Source organism: Orcinus orca, chromosome 3 (genome assembly GCF_937001465.1).
Source record: "Orcinus orca chromosome 3, mOrcOrc1.1, whole genome shotgun sequence".
NCBI classification, from domain to species: Eukaryota; Metazoa; Chordata; class Mammalia; order Artiodactyla; family Delphinidae; genus Orcinus; species Orcinus orca.
In genome coordinates this window covers 66,310,715-66,326,612 of record NC_064561.1, presented here as the reverse complement: position 1 = coordinate 66,326,612, position 15,898 = coordinate 66,310,715, and the positions used below count along the sequence as shown (strand labels likewise).

General features: G+C 39.9%; 1 non-coding gene across 1 annotated transcript; it reads right to left on the bottom strand.

The window, feature by feature from the left end:
• Positions 1-4,408: 4,408 nt before the first annotated feature.
• On the bottom strand, positions 4,409-4,481 carry TRNAE-CUC (transfer RNA glutamic acid (anticodon CUC)). Its single transcript has one exon. It is a non-coding gene; the product is annotated as a tRNA-Glu (tRNA).
• Between the last annotated feature and the right edge of the window lie 11,417 nt (positions 4,482-15,898).

The window sequence follows — 15,898 nt, the reverse complement described above, 5'->3', positions numbered from 1 at the left end:
AGCAATACACAATCACGGTAGTAATTTCAAAAGAATCATTTCCAGACGTAACCACAGTTCTCAGCATTTTGTATATCCTTCCAGAAACGTTCTCGGCACATACGAGCGTACAAATCTATATGTATTTTTAACACAAATGAGAGCAAATTGGACATCTTGTTCTACCACTTGCTGTTTTTCGCTTTGTTTTGACTGTTTTTCATTTCAATAAATTCAGATTTACTCATAAAAAAAAAGTGCTCTAGAGCGTTTCATTGTGTGAAGGTACTAACGTATTTAACAGCTTCCTGTTAATGAATATTTAGGTTGTTTTGCTTTATTACAAACAATGCTACCTATATCCATATTCAAGTCAGAGTAACTTCCACTTAGAGGTGTATTTTTTGGATTAAAGGGTCTGGGAAGTTAACATTTTGACAGGTGTCAAATTGTCCTTCAGAAAGGTCATACCAGTTTAAAGTCCAGAATTAATGTATGAGAATGCCTGGTTACCTACACCGTCACAAATACCTGTAAAATCAAACTTTTTAACGCTGTCGACCTTAAAACAAGTGTATTTTATTATTATTTAAATTAATATTTCCTTCAGAGTAGGCATCCAGCCTTACTCCCAGATAAATGAGCATTGTTTGGTGAACTTCCTGCTCATGTAAACTTGACCATTTTCCTATTATATTATTTATCTGCATCTTAATGAGTTGAGAATCTCATTATATATAAAGGAAAATAATCCTTTTCTGTCCCAAGTATTTACCAGTAGTTCCCCTTTGTATCAATTGCCATTTGGTTGTGTTTGTTATTTTTTTCCAGCTAATATGTGAAAAATTATTCTAATGGCAAACTTGTCAATTCTCTCTCTCACTTTTTTTTTTCTTCTGGACATGCTCAGAAACTCTAACATAAACTATGATTTTTAAAAAAATCACTCATGTTTTCTATTTGTTACATTTAAATCTTTAATCCTGCTAAAATTTGGGGGGGGAAAGAATAAATGATACAATAGAGGGCAAATTTATTTCTCACATAGCCAGTTGTTTCATACTATTCATTAACTAACGTATCTTTTCTTAGCACTTTAAAAAATGAAACTTCTTAACATAAGAACACTTACCATTCCGTAATGATGGCTTTCCCAATATGTGAAGCTCTTTCGAGAAGAAAATAATTCGATCCTTGACTAACTTTAAGGACACTGAGACCCATCTTCACGAAAGAAGCACAAATTAATTGCTAATATTGGCTAGGTCTTTGTGAAACCAATGAATCCTAAGATGGATTTCCAGAGGCTGTGTTTTCCATTCATTGAGTCCAGGAGCCCTCTGTTGCCACTTTGTGTAGTGGCCTATGGGATCACAGAAATGATTATCAACAGTATTTGCCCTCAGGAAGTTTATAATCTAATAGGGAAGTAATGGGTCTTTCATTTTGTGGAGTGTGCCTGCATTCATATGTTTACAACTCATTCAGGGGCCTTCAGTTCCTGGGGCCTTGAAAATGTAAGAAAAGGAGATTTACATTTGTTGAATCCATTCTTGCAGGAAATGAGCTATTGAGTAAGTGAAAATTGGAACAGAACCGAAAATATTGTAAGTTAGCTGCATTTTAGGAATAGGTACTCTGTGTGTTTTCATTTGCTGTAGAAACGAAATCCTTTCTGAGGAGAGCCCCCTCAGATTTAGAATTTCAGAGTTGAGGGGTCAAAAGGAGAATAACTATAAATTATTATATCCATTTTACTGAACTCAAGCTCTGTGTCTTACTCACGGTCATTGCTCAGTAGCACAGGTTGTAATCCAGCTCTTTCTACTCAAGAGTTGTGATAAATAATATTGTTAGTTGCCTACCCAGTAGCTACCACCACAACCCTTTATGCCTTCGTGTGCCGGGAACACTGGTTTTGTATGGGGTGAGAGTGCCAGCCTAAGACAGTCATGCTGTCCCATTTCCTTTCCTAAGTCTTCCTTTTAGAGACCTTTTGCAGCTAGGGGACTGTGTTAGTTCATTCGGGCTGCCATAAAAAACACCACAGACCGGGTGGCTTAAACAACAGAAATTTATTTCTCCCAGCCTGGAGACTAGAAGGCGATGCTCAGGGTGCTGGCAGGATCACTTCCTCCTGAGGCCTCTCCCTGGGCTTGCAGATGGCTGCCTTCTTGATGTGTCCTTCCTCGTCTTTCCTCTGAGTGCAGCGTCCTTGATACACCTCAGTGTGCCAAATCCCCTTGTCTTATAAGAGTGCCAGTCACACTGGATCGGGGCCTACCCTAATGGCCTTATTTTAACTTAATCACCTCTTTAAAGGCCATGTCTGGAGTATAGCGCCATTCTGAGATAGTGGGGTTAGGGCTTCAACATATGAATTGGGGGTGGGGGCTGGGGGGTGCTACCTTCAGCCCATAAAAGGGACCAAACCTAGTTGGGCCATTGAGACCTAAAGAGAGATCTACTGAGTGCTACTAGGTTGGATTTTCTTCCCAGATCAGTGGACCCTTGTGAAGAGAAAGCATGGGATGGTGATGCCTGGAGCAGTGGCAGCTATCTTGACATCAGGAATTGAAAAATGTAAGCACAAAAAGCCTCTCTCCACGCTGGGTATGATTAAGCAGAAGGATGGAAAGACAGACCTGCAACCTTCCCAAAATTGTTGAGTAGCTGAATGAACTCTGAGATATCAATTTCCAGACTTCTTGTAAGTGAAGAATAAATGTCCCAACAGGGGTAATACCATTATTAGGTTTTCTGTTATTTGCAGCTGAAAAGATTCCTAACTAATATGTAACTTCATTATTTCTTCAGTGAACTTTACTGACTCCCAGGGGGAGCATGGCTCAGCTCTCTCATGATAATTTTGAAACATGGGGATGCTGCTTCTCTCAACAGCCTGCAAGGGCTCATCAGCCAGGAGTTCATCTTAAACCCTCCGGAGAGCTTTTACCTTTTCTGTTCATGCCAACTCCCCAGAGAGAGTTTTAGGAGTTCACTTTATGCTAAATCTGGCTTTTGTTTATTTATAAAATTACTCCTATAAAGTTCTCAGGGCTACCAGGGTTCTCATCTTCAAGGATTTGGTGAACAAATCTGTATTCTCTCTGTGCATGAACTCTTGTTTTTATGGACCTTAAACATACCCCTTCTTATGCTGATGATTAGAACTAGAGGTTGGGTGTTCAGGGAGGGGTTTGATTTCTATTTTAGATCCTTCTTTGTGGCTTTACCGTGTTTAAATAATAACGTGTTCACCATGTTATTATTTAACACATGACTACAAATGGTGGTGACTTGGAAGGGGGCAGGAAGGAAACAGAGCCCATCTCTTAATCTTCCTCTTTGGAATGAGAGCCCTAATATTTTTGTGCCTTTATTATATACTATCTTACCTCTTTGAGTTACCATTCAAGGAAGTGTTTCCCCATCTTGTGAAGGAAAGAGATGAAACGGGAGGTGCTGTGGTAATGGCAAGTGAGAAACAGTCTTTGGAGTTATTCCGTCTAGGTCTGAATTATGCCTCTGCCCCCTACCAGTTTTGTGACCTTGGGTTCGTTACCTGACTGCTCTAAGCTTCAGTTCCCTCATTTAGGAACAGGGGAGGAAGATAGGGTTCATGTCATAGAGTTGTTGAGAGGGTTCAGTATGTACTCTCCGTCGAGGGCATGGCTCAGCGCCCAGCATATCATAAACACTTGTGAGGCGTCTGCTGTGCTGTTGCTCTTGCTACAAGGTTTCCATGCTGTACCATCATCATGGATTTTACTTTCTCAGAATTTGTATTTTTAAAACTTTTTATTTTGCTATAATTTTAGGTTTAAAGAAAAGTTGCGAAGAGGTACAGAGGGTTTTCATATACCCCTCACCCAGTCAGTTTCCCCCATGTTTAACATCTTATATTGCCATGGTGCATTTGTCAAAACTGAGAAACTAGGAGACATGGGTACATTACTATTATCTCAACTCCAGAATCCAATCCACGTTGCATTCAGTTGTCCTGTCTCCCCAGGCTCCTCTGGTCTTCCAGTGGCTCAGCCTTTCCTTGCTTTTCATGACCTTAACAGTCTCGGGGAGTGAGTCCTGGACATTTGAGCAAAAGTAGGAAAACCCATGCTACTTCCCCCAGCCTGTACCTTTTCTGTTCCAGAGTCTTCTGAGCCCACAGACAAGAGTAGAGGGCACTGATCAAAGGAGGTGAACTGCATCCTTCTGTTCTGAGGGTGTATGTACATCTGCTTTTGGAGGAGATCCTTTTGGAAGACTCCACTTGCAACAGGGTTCTGTATATTGATGGAGGGCAGAGTAGAGTGTCCCAGGGGAAAGCTTTGATATATTTGTGGTCAGCTTGGTAACTGGTAAGTCTTGCTTCTCATTTCCTTTTTTTTTTTTTTTTGGCTACGCCACACAGCCTGTGGGATCTTAGTTCCCTGACCAGGGATTGAACCCGGGTCCTCGGCAGTGAGAGCACAGAGTCCTAACCACTGGACCACCAGGGAACTCCCATGTGTTGCTTCCCATTTCTGTTGAGAACTGGGTGACCTCAGAAGCTCTCTCTCTCTCCCCTCATCCTCATCCCTTTCCCTTGGCTCCATTGGATAGCCCTACAGCTACCCCTTCAAGCTTTAGGTGTCCAAGGGACAAAATCCATCTATAAAGGAAAGAGAAAGTCTCCAGTTGAGCAGATCCACAGCCGTGCACACTAATACCTTCTGGGGCTTAGTAATTTTCCATTCATGGTCATGTCAGACAATCCCGAGGGTCATCTGAGGCTGATTAAGTCCAGATTTACGTTCTTCTCCAGCAAATGGCCGTGCTTCAGAAAGTTTGTTTGTTTGACATAAAATGCAATTGAAAAAACGTTTTAGGCCTTAGAGTGCAGGAGTTCATGTGACTTCATGCCCCTTTTTCTCAGGTAGAATAAACAAAACAGGAGAATGGCGAAGTCTATAGTGTTTTTCCTCTGTCCTCATGGATGGCTAGTTTTTTGTTTATAATACTGTGGGGCAAAACTCCTATTTTGCAAGAAAAAAGAAAGATTGTTTTCTCTTGAATGGAGTTGTTTGTATTCATATTCCTGGAAGCTGATTACTGTTGGAAAACCTAACTCCTTCCTTATCATTTTTTAGTTAACTTTATTCTTTCTACTTCAACTTGGGAAATTACTCTCATTGCCCGTGTGTGTTCGATATCTTGGGAGGGAGGTTGGACTTGGTGGAATTGAATTATTTAAAACTGTTCCTTATGCAGATGTGTGTGTCTGTGTGCTTGCGAGTGACTCAACTGTCCTCCTTAGGGGTGTGTCATAGCCTATGGGCTTGGTAGGTCCCAGCAAAGCTTTTCAGCTAACCAAACCCAGAACCCAGAGTGAGGGGATATCCCTGGGGTCAGGCAGTCCTTCCCAAAGTGAATTTCAGAGATCCTAAAATTAAAAAAAAAAAAAAAATTTAACAGCTTTATTGAGATATAATTTACATACCGTAAATTCACTTTTTTAAAAATTGAGGTTTAATTGACATATTAGTTTCAGGTATATGACATAAATACTCGATATTTGTATACATCGAGTAATGGTCACCACAAGGTGTCTAGTGAACATCCGCTACCCAGAGATCTTTTAAACAGTCTTTGAGCCAAGAGATGCCACTTCGAGATGGAGCAGGTATCAAGATAGAGAGCGCAGGGAAGGCAGGCTTGGGGAGATCAGAGTCAGAGGAACAGAGAGATAGCATGTAAATGACAAATGGTCATAATGGTATTTGAGAGAGTCGTAGGTCTTGATATGAAACATCTCAAAGCTCTATACAATTGTCAGTCATTGGGAATAATTTGTAGAAAAAGTTAATATTTGACTAAAGAGTTTTTCTCTTCAGTGTATTAATACATTCAACCTGAAAAAACTCCAAGTATCAGACTCTTGGGTTGTCTTGGAGTTACATGGTATTAAATATTGCTAGAAATAAATGGGTCTTGGGGGGAGTTTGGCATTATTTTTTGTTGTAGTTATATTCACTGTAATGAGATTTGGTCTACCTGGAACCAAAAGTTCCTGCTAATACAGCTTTGTTAAAATTCCCACATCTATCACAGGTTTTAAGTGGCACTTAGAGTTGTTTTTGGAATGCTGTGAAAAATTGTCAGCTCATTTCAGAGGTGAGGGACACAGATTGAGAGGCTGGGTATGAAGTCATACAGCACACGGTTGATAGGCACGATTCCTGGCCGCAGGCCTTTTCATGGGCTCTGGGAATCCGTGTTCTGAGCTTTCCTGATCTGCAGGCCGCTGCCCTTCACAAATAGCACTAGGAGTGGGACTGAGGACTCGGGGGTCCTGGAGGATGAGCCAGTTTGCTCTTGGGATAAATAGTCCCTGGGCAGGCGAGGTACGCAGAGGTGAGGCCAGGTCCTCGTGTAAAAGTCGTCAGCCTGGAGGTGGGCCTGATGCTGACCATTGTTACCCCTCACTGCACACGTGCCCCACCGCAAGGTGCCAGGCAAGGGCAAAGAGGCCCCACCCTTTAACTTCCTTCCCTTTGAGACTGTGTCTTATTTTCATGCTGTTTTCTCCAGTCTTTCATCATGATTCTAACGCCCATCCTGTCAACATGCTATCTTTGGGAGTCGCCGAAAAGGCTCCACTTTTGGAGAACGTGCCAAAGGAGAGCGAGGGTAGCTCTCCATCCTGCCCCTGTCCCCGTGGCTCCTTTCCCTCAGTGAGCCTGCTGAATGAGTCAAGAATATTCCATTAACCAAATGGGTGCAGCTGCCAACAGGAGTGCTCCAAAGAAAATAAATGAAAACTTGTCTGCTTTGCACTGTTTTGATGGGCAGTCTCTTTTTTCAGTCATGGTGCCTGGGCTGTTTCTTCTCAGGTTGTAGCAGAGTAGAACAAACTCACACTGAAAGGCCTGGCAGTGTTTTCATGCGGTGATAATTCACAGCTCCAAATTTACAGGACTCTGCACTGCTCTCTCCTCACGACCTAAGGCACCGCCTGGTAAGAAACTAAACATTGAAGGAGGCGCATTAAGTCTTTGGAGCCACTGGCTTGCTGATCCAAACTCTGAATGCAGTTACAACAACAGCAAAGCAATAACAACAATTACTGTTATTTTAAAACGTAATGAGCGGGCTTCCCTGGTGGCGCGGTGGTTGAGAGTCCGCCTGCCGATGCAGGGGACGCGGGTTCGTGCCCCGGTCTGGGAAGAACCCACATGCCGCGAAGCGACTGGGCCCGTGAGCCATGGCCGCTGAGCCTGCGCGTCCGGAGCCTGTGCTCCGCAACGGGAGAGGCCACAACAGTGAGAGGCCCGCCTACCGCAAAAACAAAAACAAAAACAACAAAAAAACCGTAATGAGCAAACCTCATTATGAATGCCCTTATATCTCTTCAAATGATAAGTCATTGTCAACTGAGTTTGAAGGAGTGAAGAGAACTCCCATCAAATGACCAACGCCATCTTTCTCCACTTTGGAAAATATGGAGTTCTCTTGGTAGATCCTGAAGACTCCAAAGCTGGAATTTTGAAAGAGCTAAGAATGCACATCCTCAAGCTCCAAAATCTTCTGCTTGTTATTATCCCCACTTTGCAGATGAACCTGCTTGTCTTTAGTTAACTAGTCAAGAGAAGCTACGTAGTAAAGTGGGTAAGAGTCTGACTTTGTCTCAGACAGGTTTGAGTTCAAGCCCCAGCTCTACCGCTCATAGCCTGAGTGATCTTGGGTATGTTCCCTAAGCTCTCTCAGCCTGTACTTCACCTACTCCAAGTCCATCTATGTTATTGCAAACGGCAAAATTTCATTCTCTTTTCCGGCTGAGTAGTAGTCCATTGTATGTATACTCCACATCTTCTTTATCTGTCACCTGTTGATGGACACTTAGGTTGCTTCCATGGCTTGGCAATTATAAATAATGCTGCTATGAACATTGGGGTGCATGTATCTTTTCAAATTAGTGGGTTTTTTTTTTTGGGTATATACCCAGGAGTGGAATTGCTGGGTCATATGGTAGTTCCATTTTTAGTTTTTTGAGAATCCTCCATACTGTTTTCCACAGTGGCTGCACCAATTTACATTCCCACCAACAGTGTACAAGGGTTCCCTTTTCCCCACATCCTCGCCAGTATTTGTTATGTGTGTTCTCTTTGTTGATAGCCATTCTGACCAGTGCAAGGTGATATTTCATTGTGGTTTTAATTTGCATTTTAAGCACAGTTATTTATTTATTGGCCACGTGGTGTGGCATGTGGAATCTTAGTTCCCCGACCAGGGATCAAACCCATGCCCCCTGCAGTGGTTACAAAGTCTTAACCTCCAGGGAAGTCCTCAAGCACAGTTATTTTAAAGTACTTCTCAGCTAGCTCTGAAATTGGAATCATTTGTGAATCTGATTCTCTTGTCTGCCTATGATTTTTATCCTTCATTTTATTATTGTGGTGTATCATATTTATTGATTTGCATATGTTGAACCATCCTTGCATCCCGGGAATAAATCCCACTCTATCTTGGTGTATGGTCCTTTTAAGGTACTGTTGAATTCAGTTTGCTAATATTTTGTTGAGAATTTTTGCATTTATGTCCATTAGGGTTGTTGGCCCGTAATTTTCTTTGCTTGTCATGTCCTGATATGACTTTGGTATTTAGATAGTAGTGGCCTTGTAAAATGAATTTGAAAGTATTCCCTCCACTTCATTTTTTGGCAAGAGTTTGAGAAAGACTGGTATTAATTAATCTTTAAATGTTTTGTAGAATTCACCAGTGAAGCCATCTGGTCCTGGACTTTTCTTTGTTGGGAGGTTTTTTTTTTATTACTGATTCAGTCTCCTTACTGATAATTGTTCTGTTCATATTTTCTGTTTCTTCTTGATTCAGTCTTGGTAGGTTGTATATTTCTAGGAACTTACCCATTTCTTCTAGGTTATCTAATTTGTTGGTATATAATTGTTCATAGTAGTTTTTTATGATCATCAGTTATGATGTCTCCTTTTATTTCTGATTTTATTTATTTGAATCTTCTCTCTCTATTTTTTTTTTTCTTAGTCTAGGTAAAGTTTTTCAATTTTGTTTATCTTTTCAAAAAAAACAGCTCTTAGTTTCACTGATCTTTTCTATTGTCTTTCTAGTCTCTATTTCATTCATTTCTGTTCTGATCTTTGTTATTTCCTTCCTTTACTAACTTTGGGCTTCATTCATTCTTTTTCTACTGCCATGAGGGGTAAAGTTAGATGGTTTATTTGGGATCTTTTTTGTTTCTTAGTGTAGGTGTTTTTGCTGTAAACTTCCCTCTTAGGACTGCTTTTGCTGCAGCTCTTAAGTTTTGGTATGTCATGTTACCACTTTCATTTGTCTCAAGTTGTTTTTTAATTTCACTTTTCATTTCTTATTTGACCCATTGGTTGTTCAGAAACATGTTGTTTAGTCATGTTTCTGTGAACTTTCCAGTTTTCCTCTTGTAATTGATTTGTAGTTATATACTGTTGTGGTCAGAAAATATGCTTGATATGTTTTCAGTCTTCTTAAATTTGTCCAGACTTGTGGCCTAACAAATGATCTGTCCTGGAGAATGTTCCATGCATACTTGAGAAGGATGTGTATTCTGCTGTTGTTGGATGGAATGTTCTATATATGTCTACTAGGTCCCTCTGGTCTAACATGTAAGTTCCCTCTGGTCTAACATGTAAGTTAAGTCCAATATTTCCTTATTGATACTCTGTCTGTCGTGATTTATTCATTGTTGAAAGCGGGGTATTGAAGTCCCCTGGTTATTATTTTATTGCTGTCTATTTTTCCCTTCAGATCTGTTGATATTTGCTTAATATAGTTAGGTGCTCTGGTATTGGATACATAAATATTCACAATTATTATATCCCCTTGATGAATTGACCCCTTTATCAATATAATGACCTTCTTTGTCTCCTGTTACATTTTTTTGACTTAAAGTCTATTTTTCCCAGTGTAGGTATGGTTACCCCTACGTTCTTTTGGTTTCCCTTTGCATGAAATATCTCTTTCCATCCCTTCACTTTCAGTCTATGTGTGTCCTTAAAGATAAAGTGAGTCTCTCGTAGGTAGCATATAGTTGGAGTTGTTGTTGTTTTATCCAGTCAGGTGCTCTATGTCTTTTTATTGGAGAATTTAATCAATTTACATTTAAATTAATTATTGGTAGGCGTGGATTTACTATTACCATTTTGTTTATTATTTTCTGGCTGTTCTGTATTTCCTTTGTTTCTTTCCTCCTCTTTGGCTTTTTTCCTTTGTGATCTCATAATATTCTATGTTGGTATGCTTTTATTCCTTTCTTTTTATCTTCTGTGTATTTACTATAGTTTTTAAAATTTTGTAGTCGCCATGAGGCTTACATTAAAACATCCTGTAACAGTCTATTTTAAGCTGATAACAACTTAACTTCCATCACATACAAAAGCTCTACATTTTTACACTCCCTACCACATTTTATGTTTCTGATGTCACAATTTATATCTTTTTATATTGTGCATCCATTAACAAATTAGTTTAGTTACAGTTATTTTAAGTATTTTAGTCTTTTAACCTTTATACTAGAGTTATAAGTTATTTATCTAGCACCATTACAATTTAGAGTATTCTGAATTTATATATTTACCTTTACCAGTTTGTTTTATGCTTTCATATGTTTTCATGTTACTAATTACTGTCCTTTTCTTTCAGCTTGAAGAACTCTCTGTAACATTTCTTGTCCAGCCAGTCTAGTGGTGATGAACTTCTTCAGTTTTTGTTTGTCCAGGGAACTCTCTCTCCTTCAATTCTGAAGGACAGCTTTGCTGGGTAGAGTATTCTTTTTTTTTTTCTGGCTGCGCTGGGTCTTCATTGCTCTGCGTGGGCTTTCTGTAGTTGCAGTGAACGGGGTCTACTCTTTGTTGTGGTGCATGGGCTTCTCATTGCAGTGGCTTCTCTTGTTGTGGAGCACGGGCTCTAGGTGCGTGGGCTTCAGTAGTTGTGGCACGCGGGCTCAGTAGTTGTGGTGTGCAGGCTCAGTAGTTGTGGTGCACGGGTTTAGTTGCTCCGCGGCATGTGGGATCTTCCCAGACCAGGGTTCGATCCCATGTCCCCTGCATTGGCAGGTGGATTCTTAACCACTGTGCCACCAGGGAAGTCCCGGGTAGAGTATTCTTGATTGGCAGGTATTTTTCTTTCATCAGTTTGAATACATCGTCCACTCCCTTCTGGCCTGAAATGTTTCTCTGCAAAATATGCTGAACAAGGGTTCCCTTGTACATAACAAGTAGCCTCTTTCAAGCTGCTTTTAAGATTCTCTGTCTTTAACACTTGACAGTTTGATTATAACATGTCCTATTGTGAATCTCTTTAGGTATGTATTGGGCTGCCTGAATCTGGATGTCTGTTTCTTTCTCCAGGTTAGGGAAGTTTTCATTCGTTATTTCTTTGGATAATCTTTCTGCTGCTCTCTCTCTCTTCTCTTTCTCAGACATCTGTATTATTTATATGCATTCACTTAATAGTACGTCATAAGTCTTTTGAGCTATCTTCACTCTTTTTATTCTTTTTTCTTTTTGTTCTTTTGATAGGGTAGTGGAAATCATCAAATCTTCAAGTTTACTAATCTTTTCTTTTGCTTTTGCTAGTCAGTTGTTGAATCCCTCTATTGAATTTTTCAGTTTAGATATTGTATTCTTTATCTATGATTTCTCTTTGACACTTTTTTATATTTTTAATTTTCTTTTGTTGAAATTCTCACTTTATGCATTGCTCTCCTGACCTTAGTGACCATTTTATGACCAGTAGGTGAAACTATCAGATAAATCACTTATCTCCATTTCATTAAGATTGTTTCTAGAGATTTATCTTATTCTTTTGTTTGGAACATATTCCCTTATTTCTTTATTTTCCTTGACTCTCTGTGTTGGTTTCTACACATTAGATAAAACAACCATCTCTCTCAGCCTTGACAGACTAGACTTGTATAGGAGATGAGCCTAGTCAATTAGCCCACCTTGAGCTCCTAGTTGCCTCTCAAACCTTTGTGATTGTCCAAGCCATACAACTACATATATTTTTTTTTCAGATTCTTTTCAGTCATAGGTTATTACAAGATACAAATGCTATGCTGTATAGTAGGTCTCGTTGTTTATCTATTTTATATATAATAATGTGTATTTGTTAATCCCAGATTCCTAATTTATCCCTTACTCCTCCTTTCCCCTTTGGTAGCCATAAGTTTGTTTTCTATGTGAGTCTGTTTCTGTTTTATAAGTAAGTTCATTTGTATCTTTTTTTTATAGATTCCACATATAAGTAATCTTTCTCTGTCTGACTGACTTCACTTAGGATGATAGTCTCTGGGTCCATCCATGTTGCTGCAAATGGCATTATTTCATTCTTTTTATAGCTGAGTAATATTCCATTATATATATATATATATATATATACCACATCTTCTATATCCATTCCTCTGTTGACGGAGACTTAGGTTGCTTCCGTGTCTTGGCTATTGTAAATAGTGCTGCTATGAGCATGAGGGGTGCACGTATCTTTTTGAATTAGAGTTTTCATCTTTTTTGGATGTATGCCCAGGAGTGGGATTGCTGGATCATATGGTAGCTCTACTTTTAGTTTTTTTTAAGGAACCTCCAAACTGTTCTCCATAGTCAAGCCACCATCTTTGTTCTTAGTGGTTCCCAGTAGATGAGGATGTGCCAAGATCTGTCAGTGTATGAAAGACATGGGAAATGCCACGTGCCTGTTCAGGTTCCCAGAGGACTACTCATTGCTTCCCGTTTCAGCCCCCTCTGCAGGCTAATTGGAAGCCTGACATTCAGGCAGCAGCTGGGAAAATCGGGACATTATGTGTATAGTCTAGCACCTATCAGGAAGAAGCTGGGATCTGGGTATTTTTGTTTACTCCCTCTGTGCTGAGCCAGAGAGAATAGTTGGGCGCACAAGCACTCGCACAGACGAGAACCACCTCTTTGTTTCATGTGGTCCTGGGGGGCTCATGCATGCTGAGCCCCATCAGTTCCCAGAGCTAGGTAATTTGGGAGCCTGTCCCTTGGGTAGTAGCCATAATAGTTGGGGTGCTAGAAGTATGGACAAATTCCTTCCACGGAGAAGCTGGTGACTTGGTTTTAGTATTGGAGTGAGCCGTGGGGAGACAGTAGAGGATGTGCCCCCCGGCTCTCTTGGGCTTCCAAGAGGATCCCTGTCAGTTCCCACATGCAGGCTGCTTAGAAGCCAGAACCTCAGAAAGCAGCTGGGGAAGTCTGATCACTTCCAGGGAGAAACTGAGGGATGGACATTTTTGTCTGATCTCTCTGAGCAGAGCTGGGAGTTGGGGGCTTGGTAATAGCCGTGGAGAGTCCTCATGTACCCATTTAACGACTGCTTATTTATTTGCTATGGTTTTGTGGGATTTATGAATGCAAGCCCCATTGGCTCTCAGAGCTAGGTGATTTGGGGACCTGAACCTCAGGGGACAGCCTTAAGAGCTGGGGCACTAGATGATTTGTGATCCAGATCCTTTGTTCCCCTGGGCAAAGCTTGGAGTTAAGGGTTCCCTCCGAATTGTAAAGTGCTATGCCAGGGGCTGAGTCTATGGGGAGAGTGTTTCTCAGCCTTTCCTTCCCATCTTGATGTGGTTTTTTTCTCAGTCACCAGTGTGTAGGAGTTACTCAACTAGTTTTTGGATTTCTCTGAGAGAAAATTGATTCACCTGTTCCTGTATACGCAGTGCATCCGTGGGAGGCGGGGTCAGGAGCCTCTTATGTCACGGTTGTTTAATGGGTACAGAGTTTTAATTTGTGCCCAACCATGTGAATGTACTTAATGCCCCTGAATTGCACCTTCAAAAAATGGTTAAAAAGACAAATTTCATGTATATTTTACCGTGACAAAATTTTTAAAAATCCACAATGAACAAAATATCAAAATTGCCCTTTCACATTACTAATAGTGTCTTTGGATGAACAAAGTAATTAATTTTGTATTAATAACAGAAGTGTTAATTTGTAGATCAATATAATCCAGTTGGTCAGTTTTTCCCCTCTGTGGCAGAATGCTTGTGTCCTATATAAGAAATCTTTGCCTTCCCCCAAATCATGAAGATTTTCCGCTTAGTTTTCTACTAAAAGCTATATTGTCTTATTTTTCACATTTAGATCTTGAGTCTGTCTAAAATTTACTGATGTGTGGTTTGAAGTAGGGGGTCAAAGTTCTTTTTTTTCTATGTGAATATCCAATCAACTCAGACCATTTTATTGAAAAGACTGTCTTTTCTCATACTAGTACACACTCAGGTGTGGGTCTGTTTCATCATTGCATGAATTAGTATAGCCAATGAATACCTTAATTAATGTAGCTTGGTAGTTTTCAGTCCCTCAATTTTGTTTTCAATTCAAGATTGTCTGTTTTATTCTAGCTCTTTGTTTTTCCATATGAATTTTAGAATCAGCTGGTCAATTTCCAGGAAAAAGAAGAAACAACCATGCTGAGATTTTGTTTGTACTTGTGTAGCATCCGTAGTTAAGTGTGGGGAAACTTGAAATAATTGAATATTGAACTTTCCTGTCTATGAACATATTGTATCTCTTCCTTTTTTAGGTGTTATTTTTCTCAGTAGTGCTTTGTAGTTTTCAGTGCAGAGGTCTTACAGATCTTTAATTTATTTCCAGGTGTTTCATGCTTTTTGATCCTATTGTAAATGGCATCATTTTAATTTTCCTATTTGTTTGTTGCTTGCATATAGAAAAAAAGTTTGTAATATCAACCTTAAACCAGTGACCTTGTTAAATTTGCTTATTTAAACCTAGTAGATTCTTCTATATTATTCACATATATATAATCATGTCATCTCCAAATAGTGACAGTTTTATTTTTTCCTTTCCAATCCTAAGCCTTTTTATTTATAGCTGTTACCTCTACTTCTTCTTCTTTTATTATTATTATTATTCTGAGAAGGGCCTCTGATAAAATGTCAAAGTCAGGTGTTTTGGTCTTACTCCGTCTCTCAAGCAGAAAGCTTTCAATATTTTACTAATATTTCAGTTAGCCTGTGCTGGGACAAGCCACTCCAAAACACAGTGACTTAATATAATAATGATTTATTCTTTCTCACCATTCCGTGAACTGGTTGGGTAGTTCTTCTGCTGGATTCAGGCAGGTTCACTCATGTGGCTGTGTGGCTGTTTGCATCTAGGCTGCAAGATCCAAGATGGCCTCACTCACATGTCTTGCAGTTGATGAGGGCTGCTGGCTTGGGCATCTCCTTTGTCCTCCAGGAGGCTTTTCATCCTCTGGTAGCTAAGACTGGCTTCCTTAAAGGTGTCCTAACGGCAGTGTTCCATGAGGCAGCTTGTCTTTTTAACAAACCGTGGTTGACAATTGCAATTAGACATGGCAGCTAGAAAGAGGGAGAAAGCAAAACTAAAGACCTGGAACTTCTATAGATAATTAGCTTATAAATAATCTAGTGTTAAGAATCCTTAAAAAAAATTAAATGTCTGGGTGCTTTGGAAATAATCCTAGGTGTGAAGAAGTGGACGGAAATGTAGGAAATATGAAAAGACACTTCACGTTTGTACAGTGGAATTATCATCTGGAATTAGGGAAGAATAGGAACTTCCCAGCCACTAACCTTTTGAAAATATTTCTCCTAGTGAAGACTAAAAATACATCCCTGCCCCAGGCAAGCCCCTGACACAGTGACCAGTGGGCCATCCTGGCACCATCTCCATTATTTCAGAAAGTTGGATATAAAATAAAAAAATTTTTAAAAGACCCTTTTAACTAATGCATTATAAAATCAAATAGTTTTAAAGGTAGCTTTTGGATTGGTGTAAACTCCAGTGATTTCCAAGGAGCCACGTGTCAGTCTCACCTCTGCCTGGGTGTTATGCTACTCTAACGTCAGGTTTCTAAGCAA